General features: G+C 44.0%; 1 protein-coding gene across 2 annotated transcripts in view; it reads right to left on the bottom strand.

Annotated features, from left to right (window-relative positions):
* Nucleotides 1-20,301, bottom strand: part of MTA3 (metastasis associated 1 family, member 3) — a 194,699-nt gene extending 174,398 nt beyond the window's left edge. For both annotated transcript variants that reach the window (XM_008569556.1, XM_008569555.1), the window contains exon 1: nt 19,712-20,301. The gene's annotated coding sequence lies outside the window, so the exon portion shown is untranslated. The remainder of the gene's footprint in view (nt 1-19,711) is intronic.
* Nucleotides 20,302-20,728: the final 427 nt, after the last annotated feature.

Here is a 20,728-nt window from a genome sequence, read left to right on the forward strand (position 1 = left end):
CTCCTCTGTGTTTGTTTTTTTTTTTTTTTTTTTTTTTTTCTGGTGGCTGGCCAGTATGGGGATCTGAACCCTTGACCTTGGTGCTATAACCCGTGCTCTAACCAACGGAGCTAACCGGCCAGCCCACTATATAAAATTATTAATGAGATATTTTACATTCTCTTTTTGTTCCAAGCCTATGAAATCCAGTATATATTTACACTTAACAGTGCATCTCAATTTGGCTGCCACATTTCAGGTGCTCAATAGCCCAATGTAGCTAAAGGCTACCATACTGGACAGAGCAGGTCTAGGCTCTTCCTCTTGTCTGCTCCTGATCAGCTAGTTCCGTCTTCCTGACTCTGGTTGTAATCTCATTAGGTGGTTTTTGCCTCTCTGCCTCACTCCTTTGGATTGATACATTTTTTGGAGTGCTATTAGATCTTTTAGATTTTTTTTTTGCCTCCTGGTCCATATAGTTACAGACCAGCTCTACTCCATTCCGTGCCCAGTCTTGACACCACCAGTTGTCTGGGAGGGAAGTTCTGACAGGTGAAGTTCTTCAGGTACTCCTCAGATACCTATCTGCGAAGCACTGGCTGTCTCTCACCACTGCTACCCAAATGCCAAGAGTCGAGGTCTTCCCAAGGAAACAGAAAGCATGAGGAGTGAGGTTATTCTTGGTGTCGATCACATGGGAAACCAGTAAGTCCTTACATTGGAAATAAAAACTAGGGTATTGGACAAGATGAGATGCAGAAGGGCTTTCTCTCTTGGCTCCCAGTTGCCCATTAGGAGGTTGCCATATGGCCCTTGGCACCTAAGGACAGGTGAAGACTTGGAACATGAGAGATCAAGACCAAGTTGGTGAAGTTGTGCCAATTCTTTCGGGCTAGTGCAATGGTCTTCAAACAGTGCCCTGAGAATTCCCAATCATGGAGATCCTCTGGGGGCTGCCTAAAATAACACGCAAGGGAAGTAAAGGGGAGGCCTAGTCGGCAGTACTCTGTGCTCTCCAAGCTCTCCCTCAACAGGAGCTGGGCCTCTTTGTGTGTGTGTGTGTGTGTGTGTGTGTGTGTGTGTGTGTGTGTACGCATACACACGTGTAGTGGTTGGCTAATATGGGATCTGAACCCTAGACCTTGGTGTTATAATACCTCACTCTAAGCAACTAAGTTAACTGGCCAGCCTCGGCCTCTTTTATCCATTTATACATTAAGTACAGTTCTGCTAGCAGTTTCATTTTTAAAATGTCTCCACTGCTTTAAAAAAACAACCCAAAACCCAAAAAAACTGAAAATGGCTGAAATCGATGAAGAAACTGATACTTAGAGATGGTAGGTGATTTTCATAAGACATACAGCCAATTGTTGGTAAAGCCAAGATTCAAATGACCTGGTCTGTCTCCCAAATCTCTACTCCTTTATAAGAGAAATAGGTAATTTCCTTGGCTTTCTGCAAAGACATGCTATCCAGAAAGTCATGAGACCAAGGAGAAATCTCATGCTATCTCAGGGAAGGACAAATCCTTAACATGTAGTTATAATATTTGGGTATAAGGAATTCTTGCTTGAGAAGTGGCTCTGACAAACAGAGGAGAGGAAGTCTTGGGACTTTGCAAAAGGATTTTTGGCATCTTTTATTTATCAGGAAATGGCTTTTTTTTTTTTAATGAATAGAAAAGTTGTGTGAAATTTGTGAGAAAGACTGAGGTTTGAGTCAACATGTATTCCCTGGGCTCTCTGAACCTGTGTTAAATCTGTTCTTCTGCAGCAACCTGGAGGTCAGGAAGACTGATGCCTGGATGGGCTTATAGGTGCAAGACAGTTCCAGGACCACATCTAGCTTCTTTCCTTCCAAACTGAACATTAAAACACACTTTTGCTTTAAAGTATGGAAGAGTGCTGTGGATTGACTGAATTGTGTCCTCAAAGTTCATATATTAGAAGTTTAATTCCCACTGTAACTGTTGAGGGTAGAAAATCCTATTTTGGTAATTGAAAGGTGGGGCCTGGAAGAGGTGATCAGATTGTGGGACCATGCCATAGTGAATGGATTAATAATGGTGATCAGGCATGGTTCTGAGGGCTTTAAAATAAGCAGCACAACGAGTCTGTCCGTCTCTCTGCTCCACTGTCTCCTACCATATGGGACCCTGGGTCACTGTCACCACCACCAAGGAATTCACCAAGTGTTCTCCCTGGACTTTAGGATTCCCAGTCTCCAAAACTGTAAGCAATAAATTTCATTTTCTTACAAATCACCCAGTTCCAGGTATTTGTTATAAGCAACAGAAGTGGACCAATATACCACCTTATCTAAAAGAGCACCTCATCTCTCTGACCTTGCTTTTTCTTCACAGCATTCATTAGCACCTAATATACATTTACTTTTTTTATTTTTAATTTATTTTTTATTTTTTGGCAGCTGGCTGGTAACATGGATCAAATCCTGGACCTTGGTGTTTATTTACCTTTTTAAAAATTATCATTAAAAAAATTATCGTTAAATATTATTCCACAGTTTTGAGGAGTACCAGTGGTATTTTGTACAATGTCTATATCATCTCCCTTCTCCATTAGACTGTAAGCTCCAAAGCCACAGAGACTTCATTAGTTTTCTTCAGTGCTGTATCCTCAGATAATACAACAGTACCCCAGTGCACACAGCAAGTTCTCAATAAATGTTGTTGAATGGAAAAATGGACAAAATAAACAAATCATGGTCCAGACATAGGGGGAGCTTGGAAACAAATTCTTTTTTTTTTTTTTTAAAGATGACCGGTAAGGGGATCTTAACCCTTGACTCGGTGTTGTCAGCACCACGCTCACCCAGTGAGCCAACCGGCCATCCCTATATGGGATCCGAACCCGCGGCCTTGGTGTTATCAGCACCACACTCTCCCGAGTGAGCCACGGGCCGGCCCGGAAACAAATTCTAACACAGGCCATCCTGCAAGGTGCCCAGAGAGAAGAGTGAATGCAGCTGCCCTCAGGGTGCCTCTCACTTGTCTGGGGTCACATGGCAGAGCACAGTGAGTGTTGTCAGGGCCAACAGAAGTTCCAACGAATGTGTTAATCACCTTGGTAGGATCCTGGAGGCCTCTGGAGAATATGGACACAGGCAGAGACATGAATCTTGGCCTCATCAAGAAGGGCAAACAACCATGTCTACGGGAAGGCAGCCCTTCTGCATTTGCCTTTCTCTGGGGCTGTCTGGGTGATGGCGCTCCTGGTGGCTTAGTGGTTTTACCATTGCTTCTGGGTTAACAGTTTCTAGGTCTAAGTGGGGTTGCCTGACTGTGGATTTCTTCAGGTGGTATCTGAAGTCCCTGGGTACTCTGGCTCCCCAGGAAGGCATTGACATGGCAGTTCTTTCTCTGTGGCAAAGGGGAGGTTGAAATTGAAGTGTTGGCGCTCCCGCCGAGGGTTCGGATCCCACATACAGACCAGCCGCTCACTGGCTGAGCGAGGGGCGGGAGCAACACCGAGGGTTGCGATCCCGTGGCCAGTCCCGGTCCGGTGCGGGTGCGACACTGAGGGTTGTGATCCGTTGCCGGTCACGAAAAAAGACAAAAAGGAAAAAAAAAAAAGAAATTGAAGTGTTGGAGTAACAGGACTCACCACACCTGCCATGCCTCAATGCTCAAGAGGCCCAGAGGTGCTTCAGGCTCTGGTAATTCAATTGTATGATCATGGAGTATTGGGGTCCCTGCCAGGTTGACCTTCAGGCCTAGAAAGTGGCCTTACCATAGGTGCCTGGTTTTTTTTTTTTTTTTTTTGGTGGCTGGCCAGTATGAACCATCAAAAATCTCTTTTTGACATCTGGCTGGTTCAGGGATCCTTGTGACCTTGGTGTTACAAGGCCGCACTCTAGCCAGGTGAACTAACTGGCTGGCCCCCCCCCCCTTTTTTTTTGTAATATACCAGATAGGTTTTTTTTTTTTCTCTTGTACCAGTGCCAAAATGCAAGATTTTAGGGCCTTAGTGCTTCCATATTCTAAGACAAAGCAGTACCACCTCAACATTGGAGGCATCTGTCTTTAGTATAATCGTGGGCCAGGGTATGTGACACGAATCCTTCCCAGAATGATGACTCCAACCATTCCAGGTGAACAGGAGGCTCTTTTTCAGAAGGCTAATCAAAGGGGCAGTTTGGGAAAGACAGGAATCAGACCAGGGCAAATCTGGGAACTGCTTCGTTTCTTCAATGGCTTGAGGAGTTTCCAATCTAGAACCATGTTCACCTTTGCTAGAATCCGCATGCCATGGTTGAAGATGTGCCCTAGGATAGCCACCTCAGGCCATGGCAACACAGTGTCTCTGTTTCTGGAGAAGCGATTGTATTAGTTGTAGGGAGAGGGGCTTCTAAGTTACTGTTCCAAAGAGAATCCCAAAATTCAGTGGTTTAAAGAACAAAGAAGCTGCCTTCTCTCTCAGATAGCATCTGAGTTGAGTCTAGGGCAACAGGTAACTGCTTCTTGAGGTCGCATGGAGGCCAGATTCCTTCCTCTTGTGGTTCTACCATCCCCTATCTTACAGATTAAGCCTCAGTCATTTCCTTGTCCAGATTCCAGCAGCAGGGATAGGGGAAGAGACCCTGTGGAGGATACACCACTGACTTAAGGGTTCAGCTCACTGAACCCTTAAGGGGTTCAACCCATCTTAGCATTGATGACAACTTAGTACTTTGGCCACACCACACCAAAAGATTGCCCAGAACGTGCAGCCATGCTATGTCTCCTTCCTAACTCAGGAAGAAAAGGAGAGTGGATTTGGGAGGCATCTAGCTATCAACCCCATGGTGGTAGTGAAGCTATCAACCCCACGTTTAGAATTGTGAAGCCAGGTTCAAGGAATATACATTAAACTATAAACCCCTTTGGGATAAAGACTGATTAAAAATTCATCTTCGGGGCTGGCCCGTGGCTCACTCAGGAGAGTGTGGTGCTGATAACACCAAGGCCACAGGTTCGGATCCTGTATAGGGATGGCCAGTTAGCTCACTGGGTGAGCTTGGTGCTGACAACACCAAGTCAAGGGCTAAGATCCCCTTACCGGTCATCTTTTTAAAAAACAAACAAACAAAAAATTCATCTTTGTACTTCAAAAAGTTTGTGGAAAAAAAATTCATCTTGGCATCCCCAAATTCCCAGAACTTAGCACAGTAACTACATATAAAAGGTACTCAATAAATATATGTTGAAGCTTGTGTTAAGATTCTTCTGGTTCTGGTTGCAAGAAAAAATTATTGGGAGTTTAGTGGAAGAAGGCTTCTGGGAGACTCCTAGAATGGAAAAAAAGGAGCTAAGTAATCAAATCTAGGAAAGAATAGGGACTGCAGAGCTGTAGGAACCTCAGCAGCTAGAATTCATGGACACTTTCTTTAGGGCAATACTCTGGATTCAGCAACCCAAACCATCAAGCTCTATACTGATTCATTGTACGCTCAGATTTACAGGCAGGAGAAAGTGGCTGTCCCAGACTGGGCCAGCTGTCAACTCCTATAAGTCAGTCCTAGCCAGGAGCAGGGAGGAGAAACAGACAAGACACCCGGGTGCCACCCGAGTGTATAAGACCTGTTTCCAGAGAGGGGAAAACTGTCACATAAATTATTACACAAATATTTGATCACACCCCAGTTCTGGAAGCCTTACAAGCTTCAGTTCCTTAGGTGCTGGAGCCCAGAAGGGAATACGCATCAGCCAAAGAGTAGGACAAGCTATTTAAATTAGTTTAGCTTTGGGGCTGGCCAGTTAGCTCAGTTGGTTAGTGCACAACCTTATAACACCAAGGTCATGGGTTCGGGTCCCCATACCAGCCAGCTGCCAAGAAACTTTTTAGGACTTGGCTGCCTTAGAAGGAATCAAGTGCAATTATATTACCACCATCAAGTGCAATTATATTACCACCAGCCAGCCTAGATTAGCCAGTCTGACAAAGGGCTTCCCAAACTGGCTTGAATTAATGAGAAAGAAAGGGCTCCCCTAGTCTCGCGACTCATTCTCGAGACTTTTGTGTACTCGAGTGTATGGCCCTGTGTAATGGTTTCTGGAATCCATGTGTGACATTGGGCTATACCCAGTTTGAGCCACCCATGGAGATGGTACAAGGATTTGGAAGGTATATTAGTTATCAAATGCAGTGTAAATTACCCGAAAACTTAATGACTATAGGCATCACATATGGGTCTTCCTGTAGTAGTCAGCCTATAAAATGATCCTCAACAGTTTTTTGTGTAAACCCCTCCCCTTGAGTATGGACTGGACCTAGTGACTCATTTCTAATGAATAAAATACAACAAAAGTGATGGATGTCACTTCCAAGATTAGGTTACAGAAAGACCCTGGCTTCCATCTTGGGTGCTCTCTCTCTCTCTGTATTTGATCACTCTGAGGGAAGCCAGCAGCCATGTTGTGAGCTGCTTTACAGAGAGGCCCATGTAGAAAGGAACTGGTATCTGTGCCCAACAGTCAGAAAAGACCTGAGGTCTGCCAACAGCCATGTGAGTGAGCTTGGAAGTAGATCTGCAGCCCCAGCTAGCAAATTGACTGCAGCCTATGAGAAATCCTTAGCCAGAGACACCCAGCTAAGCCGTGCCCAGATTCCTGACCACAGAAACTGAGATAATAACTGTTTGTTGTTTTAAGTCACTAGGGTTTTTTTTTTTTTGTTTTTTGTTTTTGGCAGCTGGCCGGTACAGGGATCAAACTCTGGACCTTGGTCTTATCAGCACCATGCTCTAACCAACTGAGGGCCAGGCGCCTTAGGGCAGCATCTTGAGACACAAAGCTGGACAGGATAGATGAAGGTAAAGGGTGTTACAGTCAAACAAGATAGGAAATAAAGAGGGCCACTGATTTGCTCTGGGACAAGTTGATCTTGTGGTGCTTGTGAAATTTCCAGGTGAAGATGTCCTCCGGTTAATTGAAAAGGATAGAAGAACTAGAGAGTGCCTACAGATACAGGGTTGGGAACACAAACACTTAAACTTGGGTACAGAGGCAGGAGCAGGGTTCATCAAGGTAGACTGAAAAACAGTCATATCCATATGGCAACTACTGGTAAAAATGTCTTTAAGACATTTTCCTTTTCTTTTTTGAGAACTGTCATGAGCTTGCTATCCTGAACTGCATTTACATTTTTCTTGAGCTCAATTGCATTTAAAAATTTTTTAAAATTATTTACTTATTATTATTATTGTTGGCAGCTGGTCTGTACAGGGACCAGAACCCTTGACCTTGATGTTATACATCGTGCTCTAATCAACTGAGCTAACGGGCCAGTCCCTTTTTTTAATAATAAACTTTATTTATTTATTTATTTTGGCAACTGGCTGGTACAGGGATCCAAATCCTTGACCTTGGTGATAACAACGTGTTCTATCCAACTGAGCAAACTGGCCAGCCCCTTAACATTTACTTCCTGGCACTAAAAGGTACTGTAGGTTCATTGTGTATATTTCCTACCATAGTCCTAGAATTAGTTATTTCTCTAAGAATCTCTGGTCATTTACTGGTGAATGGTGTTAAAACCAAGATCTGGGTGCTGGTTGTGCTCAACTCAACTGTGTTTTCATCCTTCGTTATTTCCTGACCTATTCCTTCTGCATAGGCCTCCTTTTGTTTCTATTTTGACTGCCCAATTTCTTCATACTTCTTATATTCATTACTTTTATATTCATTCTCTTCTTTGCCTTCTCTCTACATTTAAAGCTGCTTAAATAGGATGTGGCTGAACCGATGTCCATGGGTTGTCATCATAAAATTCCACAATTGTATTTACAGTTTCAAGTGTAGACTTAAGCTTTTGCAGCCATTTCCTTCTTTCCTAATGTAAGGGTATTACCATTTTGTAAAATAAAACCATAACATTTGCCTTGCGTTTATAACCCTGTAAACATTAGAATTCTGTAAAACTTTATTGTGGGAGGAGAGGAGTCACCTGGACACCTACAGAACTGGGTTGATTTGGGATCCTAAACCAGAAAATGTTTATGAAGATATGTCCATTTTCCGTGCTTAACAAAAAGCCTTGATCAAAGGAAAAGGATGCAGTATTTCTGGTGGCTTTTATAATTTATCTCTACTGCTGCTATGCTAAAACTTGTGTGGTCAAAAGTCCCTCTCCCTTTAATTTTACAAACACAGACTGACATTTCACAGAAAGAGCTTTTTAAAATAAACATAAGGGCTGGCCAGTTTGCTCACTTGGGAGAGTGTGGTGCTGATATCACCAAGGGCAAGGGTTCAGATCCCCATACCAGACAGCTGCCAAAAACAAATAAATAAACACAGGCAAGCACATACAAAGGAAAATGCAAATGTATAGATTTTTTTACAAATGGCATAGAAATGGTGAACTAATGGAGCACAGTTTTCTTGTCCTAAGCGATCCATGATTTGCCTAGTTTTCCTGTTGCTCCAGCTCTCACTTGTATCTCTCAACCTTTTTTTTGGCAGCTGACCAGTCTGGGGATCCAAACCCCTGACCTTGTCTCCCAAGTGAGCTAACCAGCCAGCCCTTGTCTCTCAACCTGAGGGGATGGGGGGCAGCAAGGCTGGGTGTCATGCAAGTCTGAATTCCTTCCAGGGCCTTCCTGGGTGTGAGCCCCCATTTGCCTCCGAGATGGGCCTGGCTGGGATGCCCGCCAACCTGGCATTTCCCTGGCCTGCTCAGCTTCTCCCTCACTCCTGGCTCACAGAGTCCAACACTCATCTTCTGGGCTTCGTTCAGGTCAGCTGGGCCTAATTTTCCAAATGTCCCTTCCGGTGACCCTCTTTCTCTACCCTGGAAGTTCTACCCTTTCTTCTGTCCATGTGGCTGTCTAAAGAATACTTCTGAGCTCCTGATAAGCCTGGTTATATTCTTCCATGGGGCTGGGTCTCTAGCTAGGTTTAGGTATGGTCCTATCATTAGAGGCCATTGCCTTCTTAACCTGGAGTCTTTTCCTGGGTGTGATCATTGTGCTTTCCTTCCCATGCCTCCTATTGGCCATCTCAGGAAGGTTCTTTTTTCAGTCCCTGCAAAGCTCTGTTCTAAGGACATTTATCAAACTGAAAAGATTGATCTACCCAAGCTCAATGACTGCCAAATCCCTTCTCAGTCAGATTCTGAGCAGAGATCAGGTATCCCAGACAGCTCTCATTTGGGCTGATGGGTTAACTCGATTAAAGAACTGCCTTAAAACACCAAGAACAAGGGTTCAGGTCCCCTTACCGGCCAGCTGCCGAAAAAGTAAAAACCATGTAGTTCTCATTTTATTTCTTACTCATCCTCTGAATCCAATTGGTTTTTGGTATTGGTGGGGTTTTTGTTTGTTTTTTGGCGGCTGGCCAGTAATAGAGATCGAACCCTGGACTCCAAATGGTTTTGCAGTATAAACCACTACAGTTTAACATCCAAAAAGTACCTTAAACGTGTAACAAGGGGCTTGCCAAGGCAAAGGTAAAATGGGGTACCCAATGCAAGGGTAACTGGAAATGCCAGCCTCTCCTATGCCTAGTTGATTATTCAGCAAGTTAGTATACATGAAGGCAGAATAAAAATACTTTAAGGGGCCCTATATGGGCCAATTCAAATGTAGTGTCAATATTACTTGTATACCTCGAATTTTCACAGTTTGGGAGAACTGATGGTTTGATTAGTACCATTAAAATTGGAGTTTTCCAGGGCCGGCCCGTGGCTCACTCGGTAGAGTGTGGTGCTGATAAAATTGGAGTTTTCTTAAGGGTTCTATAAGTAAGAGAATGTCTTAATAATGTTTAATCTACACAGAATATAAATATCACTCTTGAGTTGGTTACTAGGGTGAAAGCACAATGAACTACAAATTGAAAGTCTCGACTAATGCTGATTCCGTGGAAGTTATGTACAATTTCTCCCTTTCCATAAGTATCGGCTGCTATTAAGATAGACCACTGGTACAGTTGTTGAGTCTTTGCTTGACACTGTCTAAGTTAAATACACACTGTACCTAGAGTAGAGAATGACTTGGCAACCTCAAAGGAAACTTGGGAAGCCTATTTTCTTCTTTCTTTGGAGATTTACACTGACATCTGCTCTAATTGTTCTTGCAGTTTCATCCATTGCAATAGAAGCTAGTAAAAGGATATAAAAAGCTTCTCACTGTTCTTTGCTACAAAGATTTTTGTTTGTGATTACTTTCCTCTGGAAAGGAAAAATCCTACTTGGAAGACTTAAAGTACTAGTATACACTAAGCAGAGGACAAGCCTCCTGCAGCCAGAGGAAGGTTCTCTTCTGGGGATAGGATACGATGTTGCTAGGCCACACACTGCATGGAGTTATAGCCCTGGAAGAGGAATCCTGAAAAGCTGGGAAAGCTCAGCAGGCACTCATTTCATCATTTTTTGCTGAGCCAGGCCTGAGACAGGCTTACACCAACCTAATTGTTCTCTGACTCAGGCCTGAGACAGGCTTACACCAATCTAATTGCATCCTCTTCAAACCGCCTTTAAAAACAATAAGTCTTCCAGACTGTTGCACCTCTCGGCTTTCCACTATTATTTTTTTGCTAACCTGTGAGAACATGTGTCTCAGAGTAAACTGAGGCAAATGCCTGAGGTGTTTTGACATAGAAGAGTAATGGGATCACACACACCAGAATTGGATTATTTTATCCAGATAAGAATTGGAGAAAAGTAGTCTGTATTTTAAATCCTGCCCCTTGCAGGAAAATTGCTGTTGAAGAGCGTATCAATTATTAAGTGTGGAGCCAATGCTATTTTGGTTACATCTACAATGAGAAGATCATTTCCAGGAATGCCATACGCTTCGCTTCAGTCAACCTCACCCCCAGTCTTTCCTCGGAGGCAGAAATAATAGCACTGGGTGTAGGGGGAGGAGGGCTGGGATTGTGGGGTTGGGAAATAGATTGTTAGAGGGACAGAAGGGTAAGAACAGCAGGTGTTTTTGAAAGCTGACTCCTAAACTAGTTAATTTTGGTTCATTAATGTTGGTAAAGGCAGCTCTCCTCTTGCAGAATGGATAGAACACAGTGGGGAACTTTCATTCATTTTGAAAATGTCTTTGATTTTTCTTCTGAGTAGAATCCTCTCTCAGGCTGTTTGAATAGGCCCTATGATGTGCTAAGGGACAGAGTGGGGGTATCCCTCTCTCTCAACCTGGCTCTCCCACTTCCTTCCTGTCTGGGCTCCAGGGCTGCTTTGCTGGAAAGCTTCTCCTGCTGATCTTGAGCACCCAATCAGGCAGTTGGGTCTCGGAGATGTCAATATACCACCAGAGCAAGAGCTTCCTAAATTTCTTTCCATATTTCCTATAGTTTCTGAGCCAAGACACTATAGAACCTCTTGAATTCACATCCAATCCTTTTTGTTTATTTATTTATTTAGGTGGCTGGCCGGTAAGGGGACCCGAACCCTTGACCTTGGTGTTACAACATCGTGCTCTAACCAATTGAGCTAACTGGCCATCCCCTCAATCCTTTTTTTTGGTAACAGCTTTCTTGAGATATAATTCACAATTCGCCCATTTGAAGTACTTGATTCATGGTGGACAGTGCTTTGCTTGCAGCCCCTGGTCTGCTTCCACATTAACTCCTTCCTCAAGGGACAGTATGGGTGGATGAGGGGACCCAGACATGACTGGAGCTGATCCCAAGAACTTTTCTGACCAGAGCATCTGCTAAGTAAGTAATAACAGGACTACTCACTGACCCAAAGTCAGAACCCGCTAAATGGGTAGTGCTTCTGTAGTTCTTTTAAACGCCAGGAAGCTGGCAAACAGTATAGGTACAGGGGAAAGCACTGCCAAGATCTTCTCCACCCATGTGCCAACCATTTAACGAAACTGAAGTGGTTTTTCAGAAAGAGACTGGATTTCCTGAGTTGGTCAATTCCGGCCTTGCTATAATGTATACACTAATACTGCCAGTTCAGCACTCAGAGAACAGCATTTGAATCAACAGTAATAGTCATTTATTCCTTCACTCAACAATAGTTCTTGAGCTTCAACAAGTTACCAGGCACTGGTTCTAGGAACTGGGGGTTATTGGCTATGTTGAGGTGAACTGACTACAGGGTCCCTGCTCTCAAGGGAAGTGAGTAGAGTCTGATGGGAGACAGATGATAAACAAGTAACAGGTGAATAAGCAAGGTGGTTTTTAAAAAATAGGCTATTTTTTAGAGCACTTTTAGGTTTGCACCAAAATTGTGAGGAAGATACAAAGATATCCCACATATCCCCTGCCCCCCACTCTGCATGCACAGCCTCCCCCGTAATCACTGTCCCCCACGAGAGTGGTACATTTGTTACAGTCGATGAACCTATATTGACACATCATAATCACCCAGAGTCCATAGTTCACGTTGAAGTTCACTCTTGGTGTCGGACATTCTATGGGTTTGAACAAGTTAGATTTTTTAAAAGTAGGGATAAGGGAATGAGAAAAATAGGGCAATATGCTAGAATGGGTGGTCAAGAAAAGCCTCTCTGAGGAAGGATGTTTATCTGAACTGAGACTTGATTGACAAGGAGTCACTCGGCCACATATGGTCTGGGTCAGTGTTCCAGGCAGAGGGAGCAGCATGTGCCAAGACCGCAGGGGTAACTGAGCACAGCGGGATGCAGGATACAGCAAGAATGGGCCCAAGGAAAAGAGGTCATCTGGTAGGAGTATATAAGTTAAGATTTTTTTTAAGTAGTTTTTTAAAAAATTGAAATCACACTCCTTGAACACAGTTAAAAAAAAAAAAAAAGACAAAAGCTTTACAATAACCAATAACGAGGAGGTCTCATATCTATACTAACCTTCCCAGTCTCTCGACCAAAAAAACAACCATCTACAACTGTATTTTATGTACCCTTTCAGAAATTTTATCATATATCTATCGACTGATGTATCTTTTTAATATACAGAGGAAATAATTTAGCCCACAGCTCAGAATTTAGGCTTTTTTAGTTAGTTATTTGTCTTAGAAATGGCTGTATATCAGCCTGTATGAACAACATTAGGTTCATGGATATGCCATTATTTAAAGAACCAATGTCCTAATTATGGACACTAGGGTTGTTTCTAGACTTTTGCTATTTAGAACAACGCAGCGATCCTTAAATGTGTGTCTTTGTGAAATATGTGACTATATCTGTAGTATAAATTCTTGCTGTTAAAACTCATGGACCACTGGGGCCGGCCCGGTGGCTCACTGCTACAGTGCGCCGCTTGGGAGCGCGGTGGCGCTCCCGCCAAGGGTTCGGATCCCACACACAGACCGGTTCCCGCTCACTGGCTGAGCGAGGGGCGGGCTCAGCACCAAGGGTTGCGATCCCGTTGCCGGTCCCGGTCCGGTACGGGCGCGACACTGAGGGTTGCGATCCGTTGCCGGACACGAAAAAAGACAAAAAGGAAAAAAAAAACCAAAACTCATGGACCACTAGGTGTGTGCATTTAAAATTTTAATATGTATAGTCACATATATGAGCTTTTTTAAACTGTGGAGAAATTGGAGGGGACCCTTCATTACAAATATTATGAAAGAGTGCATTCAGGTCCAGTCTGAAGGAATGAATAATTACTGTCAACATTCAGAAATAAGTTCAAATGAAGCTAAAGATTTTATTATTTTTTAAAAATTTATTTATTTGTTGGCAGCTGGCCAGTCTGGGAATCCAAACACTTAGCTTTGGTCTTATAACACCACACTCTACTAACCAACTGAGCTAACCGGCCAGCCCCTAAAGCTTGAGGTTTTATTTTATTTATTTATTTTTTTTCTTAAAAGATGACCGGTAAGGGGATCTTAATCCTTGACTTGGTGGTGTCAGCACCATGCTCACCCAGTGAGCAAACCGGTCATTCCTATATGGGATCCGAACCCATGGCCTTGGTGTTATCAGCACCACACTCTCCCAAGTGAGCCACGGGCCGGCCCAAGCTTGAGGTTTTAAAATGTTATTTTAGCTCAGTTGGTTAGAGCACAGTGTTGGTAACCCCCAGGTAAGGATTCGTATCTCCATACCAGCCAGCTGCCAGAAAAAAACAAATGTTATTTTTACTTTTTTATTATGGACAATTTTACATATATGCAAAAGTGGAGAGATTAATATAATAAAACCATAAAACCCCATCGCCCAGCTTTAACAATAACCAATTCGTGGAGAATCTTGTTTCATCTATACCCCCACTCACCTGTCCCTGCCCTTATAATTTTTTTATTAAAAATTTTTTTTTTGTATTTTCTTTTTGGTAGCTGGCTGGTACATGGATGGAACCCTGAACCTTGGTGTTATCAGCATCACACTGTAACCAACCAAGCTAACCGGCCAGCCCCTTCCCTTGATTACTTTGAAGCAAATATCAGACATTATACAACTGCATCCTTAAATATTTCAGGATATAAAAGTGACTTTTTGAAGATGAATTATCTTGTCTAATGACCCACATTCTAGATTTGTCTGCTTCCTCTGTGATCACCTACCTTGTTCCTCCGTCCCCAGGGCTCTTTGATGCTTGGTAGAGGAGAGTTGGTGGTGAGCCAGCCTGGGAGGCAAGCGCCTGTGCAGTCTTTGGGTTTCAGTACCGGTCTACTTACTAGCTGGCCGTGGGACTTTGGGCAAGTCATCTAACCTCCTGAAACCTCATTTTCTCATCTATAAAATGAGGATAATAATATAAGAGTGCTTTTGTGGAAGGCTGAATGCATGGTGCCACCTAGAAAGGGCTTTGTCATTGTATGGTGCAAGGGCCTGGAGTGGCGGTGGGCAGAGGGGACTGGAGTGAGGTTTGGGTGAAGATGAAGAAGAGGGGTTCCCTGAAATGGCACCAAAAATATTTTTGCTGTTAATGATTATATACCAACCTTCTCAAAGCTCAAATGTGTTTTTTTGGGGGAGGCAGCTGATCGGTAGGGGGATCCAAACCCTTGACCTTGGCATTACAAGGCCATGTTCCAACCAACTAAGCTAACTGGCCAGCCCTGGAGATTTAAGGAAGAGAGTGTTACTTTTAATTGCATAAGAGCATAAAGTGTCCTGGAGCAGAGAAAAAGGCAAGGACATGGGTGTGGGATAGGGTGACACATCCCTCTGGAGGCTTCTTACCTTTAAGAATGTGGTCTGTGTGATGGGATGGTTCTGAGAGCAGTTTATTTGATAAAGTCATAGCATTAGGAATGACTTGCCTGGCAATAAAATAATGGCCACTATGCCATATAGAGGGGATCAGAATATGCCACCCCAAAATATGCCACTTTGACAGAAGGGTTATTTTGAGTTGAAGGAAAATGGGAAGACGCAACACAAAGAAAAACTCTAAAGCTGGCCAGTTGGCTCACTTGGGAGAGAACAGGGCTGATAACAACAAGGTCAAGAGTTCGGATACCCATACTGGCCAGCCACCAAAAAAAAAAGAAAAACTCTGTGCCCTCTCCTTCTGCCAGGAAGGGCAGGAAGATTCTTAACCACCAGAGACCTTAGACTCTATCAGCCTAGAGATGCCACCAGAGAAATCTACATAAGACACCTTACTAAAAACAACCCTTACCTTCCATTAGTTTCCCCCATATATTTACCTTCCCATAGTTTGCCACCCTAAAAGCCTAAACCTTTTCCTTTGTTTCTTCTCTACAAATTTACTGTTCTTTGTTAAAAAGCTGTGTAACCCCAAGTTCTAACCATCCCTTTGATCTTTTCCCTTGTGAGGTGTGAATTAATAAACTGTTTTTCTTTTTTTTTTTCCCAGGAGAGGGGGTGGCCAGTACAGGGATTGGAGCCTGGACCTTGGTGTTATCAGCACCATGCTCTAACCAACTGAGATCTAACTAACTGGACCAGCCCTGTTTTTTTCTTGTTAATCTGTTTTTTGTCAATCTAATCTGTAGGACCCTAGGGAAGAACCTAAGAGGATAGTTTTTGTTTTTCTCCCCTACACATACGTTCTATCGCAGTCTTGAACTTTTTTATTTTTGGTATCTCTCTCTCTTTTTAAATCACTTTATTGAGGTATGACTGACATACAAAAAGCTGTACATATTTAATGTATACAACTGATGAGTTTGGAGATAAGTACACACCTGTAAAGCCATCTCCATAATTTATGTCGTGACTATATGCATCACCTCCAAAAGTTTCCTCCTGCCCTCTTTATTTATGACGACTGATAATGATGATAAGAACATTTAACATAAGATCTACCTTCTTAAGAAAAGTTTAAAGATATAATATGGTATTGTTAACTATAGGTACTGTGCTGCACAGTAGATCTCCATGACTCATTGATCACGATAACTGAAAGTTTGTACCCTTTGACTAACACTTTCCTGTATTAGAGTTCTTTAAATGAGAGTACTGTCTGGACTTTGGGATAACCTCACAGACCTGTTGAAAGTTACCTTCTGCAGGGATAATTGTGCATAGTGGTCTAAGTCCTTACAGTCTTTCATTTATAGAAAATTAGAGAAGTTGGAAGGTTACATTTCTATTCAAACAGCTGACTTCTTAAAGCAGCCACTGATTCTTCAGAGGTTGAGATATATACTGATATAAACAGAAACACCTGGAAATATGAATTAACAGCAGAGCAAGAGCTTTTTAAAGCAGAGTTGATAAGTAAGCTGCATGAAGCAGCAGTGCCCACAGGGTCTTTCAATTTCCAAAGCTCTGGGGCACGCAGGGTGTTCAGAGTCCTCGAACAAATCTAATCACACAGTGCAAAGGGATGGAGGAATTCATCTTCGACCCAGAGTTAGCAGTGAAAGGACCACCACTTTTCACTGAATTTTTGATATTTCAGGATACTTATTTGTGGTCGGTCACTTTTTTTTTTGGCAGCTGGCTGGTATGGGGATTGAAAGGTCACATTTTTAGGTGAATCGATTCACTCATCCAATTTATATTTATTTAGAACCCAAGAATCAGAAATAAGAATGGCCTGTTTGGCCTACCATAAGCAGACATGAAGTGAGATTTTTCTAGTCTCATGCACTGAACTACATACCATCCTCACATGATCATTTGATCCTCATATCATTCCTTTGATGTAGGTATCATTATCTTTATTTTATGGATGAAAAAACTGAGGTTCATAGAGGTTAAGGAACTTGCTCCAGGTCACTCAGCAAATATATTGTATAGCCAGGATTTGAATCTAGCGAGGGTCCTAATAGCCAGTTTAGACTTTTTTGCACGGACAACTAACTCATAATTCCGTAGATCTACACAGTCCTTTTAGGTTTTTTTTTTTTTAAAAGATGACGGGTAAGGGGATCTTAACCCTTGACTTGGTGTTGTCAGCACCACGCTCATCCAGTGAGCGAACCGGCCATCCTTATATGGGATCCGAACCCATGGCCTTGGTGTTATCAGCACCGCACTCTACCGAGTGAGTCACGGGCCGGCCCCCTTTTAGGTTTTTGAACTGGGGAATGCCTTGATGAAAATGGATGGAAGAGCTATCTGGTGGCACTAATATAAGATTCACAGAGGTAGGAAAGAATTGGAGTACAGAGAGACGTGGTAGAAGGTTGTGACAACAGTCTAGACATGAGATGGAGTGACTAGAGTTTGGAACTAGCAACCTTGGTTCTAGCCTTTCTATCTGGTCTCTGCCATGACGCTGGCTGCTGGGAAACCTCGAGCTAGTTACAGCCACATCTCTGAAGCTTTGTTACTCCTTTCTAAAATTGGCAGATAAATTGAGACTAGATAACCTCTAGATTCTTTCAAACTCTAAAATTTTGGGGGCCGGCCCGGTGGCGCACTGCTACAGTGCGCCGCTTGGGAGCGTGGTGGTGCTCCCGCCGAGGGTTCGGATCCCACATACAGACCGGTTCCCGCTCACTGGCTGAGCGAGGGGTGGGTGCAGCACCGAGGGTTGCGATCCCGTTGCCGGTCCCGGTCTGGTACGGGCGCGACACTGAGGGTTGCGGTCCATTGCTGGACATGAAAAAAGACAAAAAGCTTAAAAAAATAAATAAATAAATAAATAAAAATAAAAATAAAAAAAATAAAATTCTGCTTGATACCTTTACATCTTAAAGCATTCTAAAGATTTACATATGAAGACCCTAAATATCAGCCCAAATCCATGAGAGAATTTAAATGTAACAATTCTTAACATCTTCTCAAATTACAAAAGAATGGAATTGTTTTTAAGGATGCTTTCTAAACTAAATTATATTGAGACAAGCCAATCATTTCTGCACCTTACCATTTCCTTTGTTTAAAAAAATGATTTGGGTATTGCTGTTGCAGTAGTGGTTGATGGTATTAAAATCAAATAATAATATTACTCTTGAAACAAATGAAATGATTTAAACCTCTCTAAGAAATTTTATGAAAATATACCTAGGAGGCAGAAATTGTATTGTCATCAAATTAATTTGTTTTCTAAGCTCAAATTTAATTTAAAATGAGATATTTCTCCACTGGCTCAATCAACAGACTGTAAAGGGATTTTAGATAGAGAACCCAAATAAATAATGTTGAGCAAATAATCAACACAATAGTTGTTCTGTCTTCCGTTGCTTCTGATGCTTCTAGAAAGTATTTTTAACAACTTCCCTATGAATTGGCTCTTGATGGTATGAAGCCAGGCTTATCTCTGGCTCACACCTACAAAATTTTCTTCATCCTCATGTCCTATAACAAATCCACCTTGAAGACCTGCTGATTTCTTGGTCTCAGGGTTTCTCAGAACAGACTCTTCTTCATGCTCGCAGATGTGGGGGTGGGGTTCCCACAGCTGGGTTGCTGAAATGGCCTTCTCCTTAGAAAAACCACAGAGCAAAGGCATCTTCCTGAAATAAAGCTTTCATCAAGCCCTTTCTGTTATTAAACCTTCCGAGATCACATTGCTTAAAGGATAATATTTAAATACTGCTGTTGAGATCCCCATTGTCTCAGCTGGGCAAATGCATTAGCTTTCTTTCCAGACGATAATCCTCCACATCAGAGATTTTGCTACCGGGAATGTTTGGCTCTATCTCTGCCAACTCATGGCCACCACCTCCAATTCTTTCTCGAAAGATTTTCTTCTGGATATTCTCCTCGTTTAGTAGCTACTTAGCAAATAAACAACTACTGCTTTTTTATTTTATTTATTTATTTATTTTTAAAGATAACCGGTAAGGGGATCGTAACCCTTGACTAGGTGTTGTCAGCACCATGCTCTCCCAAGTGAGCTAACCGGCCATCCCTATATAGGGATCCGAACCGGTCGCCTTGGTGTTATCAGCACCGCACTCTCCCAAGTGAGCTAACCGGCCATCCCTATATAGGGATCCGAACCGGTCGCCTTGGTGTTATCAGCACCGCACTCTCCCAAGTGAGCTACGTGCTGGCCCCTACAACTACTGTTTTTAAGCTTTTAATTACATCAGTGTTTTTAAAATAAATTATCCAGGCCTAGGGATAAACAAGTTACAGAGGTTTTCATTCTTCAAGGAACCATCCAGTTATTTCACTTTGTGAGAAAGAGCACTCCAATTTTTATGTCTGCCTTTTCACTAGGAATCCACACTAGAAACAGCAAAATGACTCTTTATGGTGACCTCTAGCGGGCACGGGACAATGCTACAAAATTATGAAAAGTGGAGAGCAAAGTAAAAACCCTTCCCAGTAACCAGCCGGGTTGCTCTGGTCAGATGACCGCATCCCACTCCACTCCACCCCACCCAACCTTTCCCCACTCCACCCCACCTTTATTTTTTCTTCCACTATTTGTTTCGCATGAAACATAGTTTGCTTTACAACTCACCTGTGTCGCCTCTGGTGGGCTGGGCTGCCGCTATCGGATGTCGTGTGAATTGCTGGTAGCAGTTTAAAATGATCCCTGCCAAGTGGAACCCACTCCCTGGGCAAGAGTGCGGGGCAGGACGCTCTGCGGAGCTTCAAGGGGCTCTTCACGCTCCGAGGACCGGTGCTGCAGCCGGATCAGGGGTTCGGGGGGGAAATGAAGACCTTATGAAAGGAGGATGCAGACGAAGGCAACGAGAAATCATGCTTTTGCCAGTGCCAAGGCGATTCTCCCCAGACTTTCACCCCACTCTACGGTAACCGTCACGAGAGGGTCCGTGCACACTACACGTAGGCGCCTCCTCAGGACCAGGGCCCCAGAAAGCGGGGGCCGGGGCCGCTTCCCTCCGCGGGCCGGCAGGCGGCACCGAGGCTGGGGCCTGGGATGTGTGGCCGCCTTCGGAGCACGCGGTACGTGGGTCGCCCCGTGCGGGGAGAGGAAGAGCAAAGTCTGCAGGAAAAGCAGTGGCTGGGGTGCCTTCTCTGAGAAATCCTTTGGGTCGGTCCCAGAAACCCAGCTGGGTTCGGATAGTTTCTGGAAAAAGCTCTGCAAACGCCGTCTGTCCCCGCCCCTCAAACCCTGCACCTCAGTTCTCACCTCTGCAACCCTCCTTACCCTCCTGTCCCCTCCCTTTGGGGGCGCAAAAAGGGCCCTTGGGGGCTGTCCAAGTCATCCCGATGGCCCGGAGCGGTACGCGGGAGCAGGCACCCGGCCGCGGGGCTTGACTCCCCCTTCCCCCCAGGGCTCCCACTCCTCGCCTCCCCACGGCGGGCGGGAGCGGAGCGGGAGGACGGCGTCACGAGGCGGGGAGCCCGAGGTCCAGGGCGGGGCGCCGGGGAATCCCAGCCCGAGCGAGCCGGGGAGGTGCGGACGCGGGCGGGAAGAAGAAGGCGGCGCGCAGAGGGAGGTGAGCGGCGCGGAGCCGGCAGGCTAGGAGGAGGGCGGCGAGGGAGGCCCCGCCCCCGCTCTCCGCGCCGG

This window comes from Galeopterus variegatus, unplaced genomic scaffold, assembly GCF_000696425.1.
Source record: "Galeopterus variegatus unplaced genomic scaffold, G_variegatus-3.0.2 Scaffold511, whole genome shotgun sequence".
NCBI lineage: Eukaryota > Metazoa > Chordata > Mammalia > Dermoptera > Cynocephalidae > Galeopterus > Galeopterus variegatus.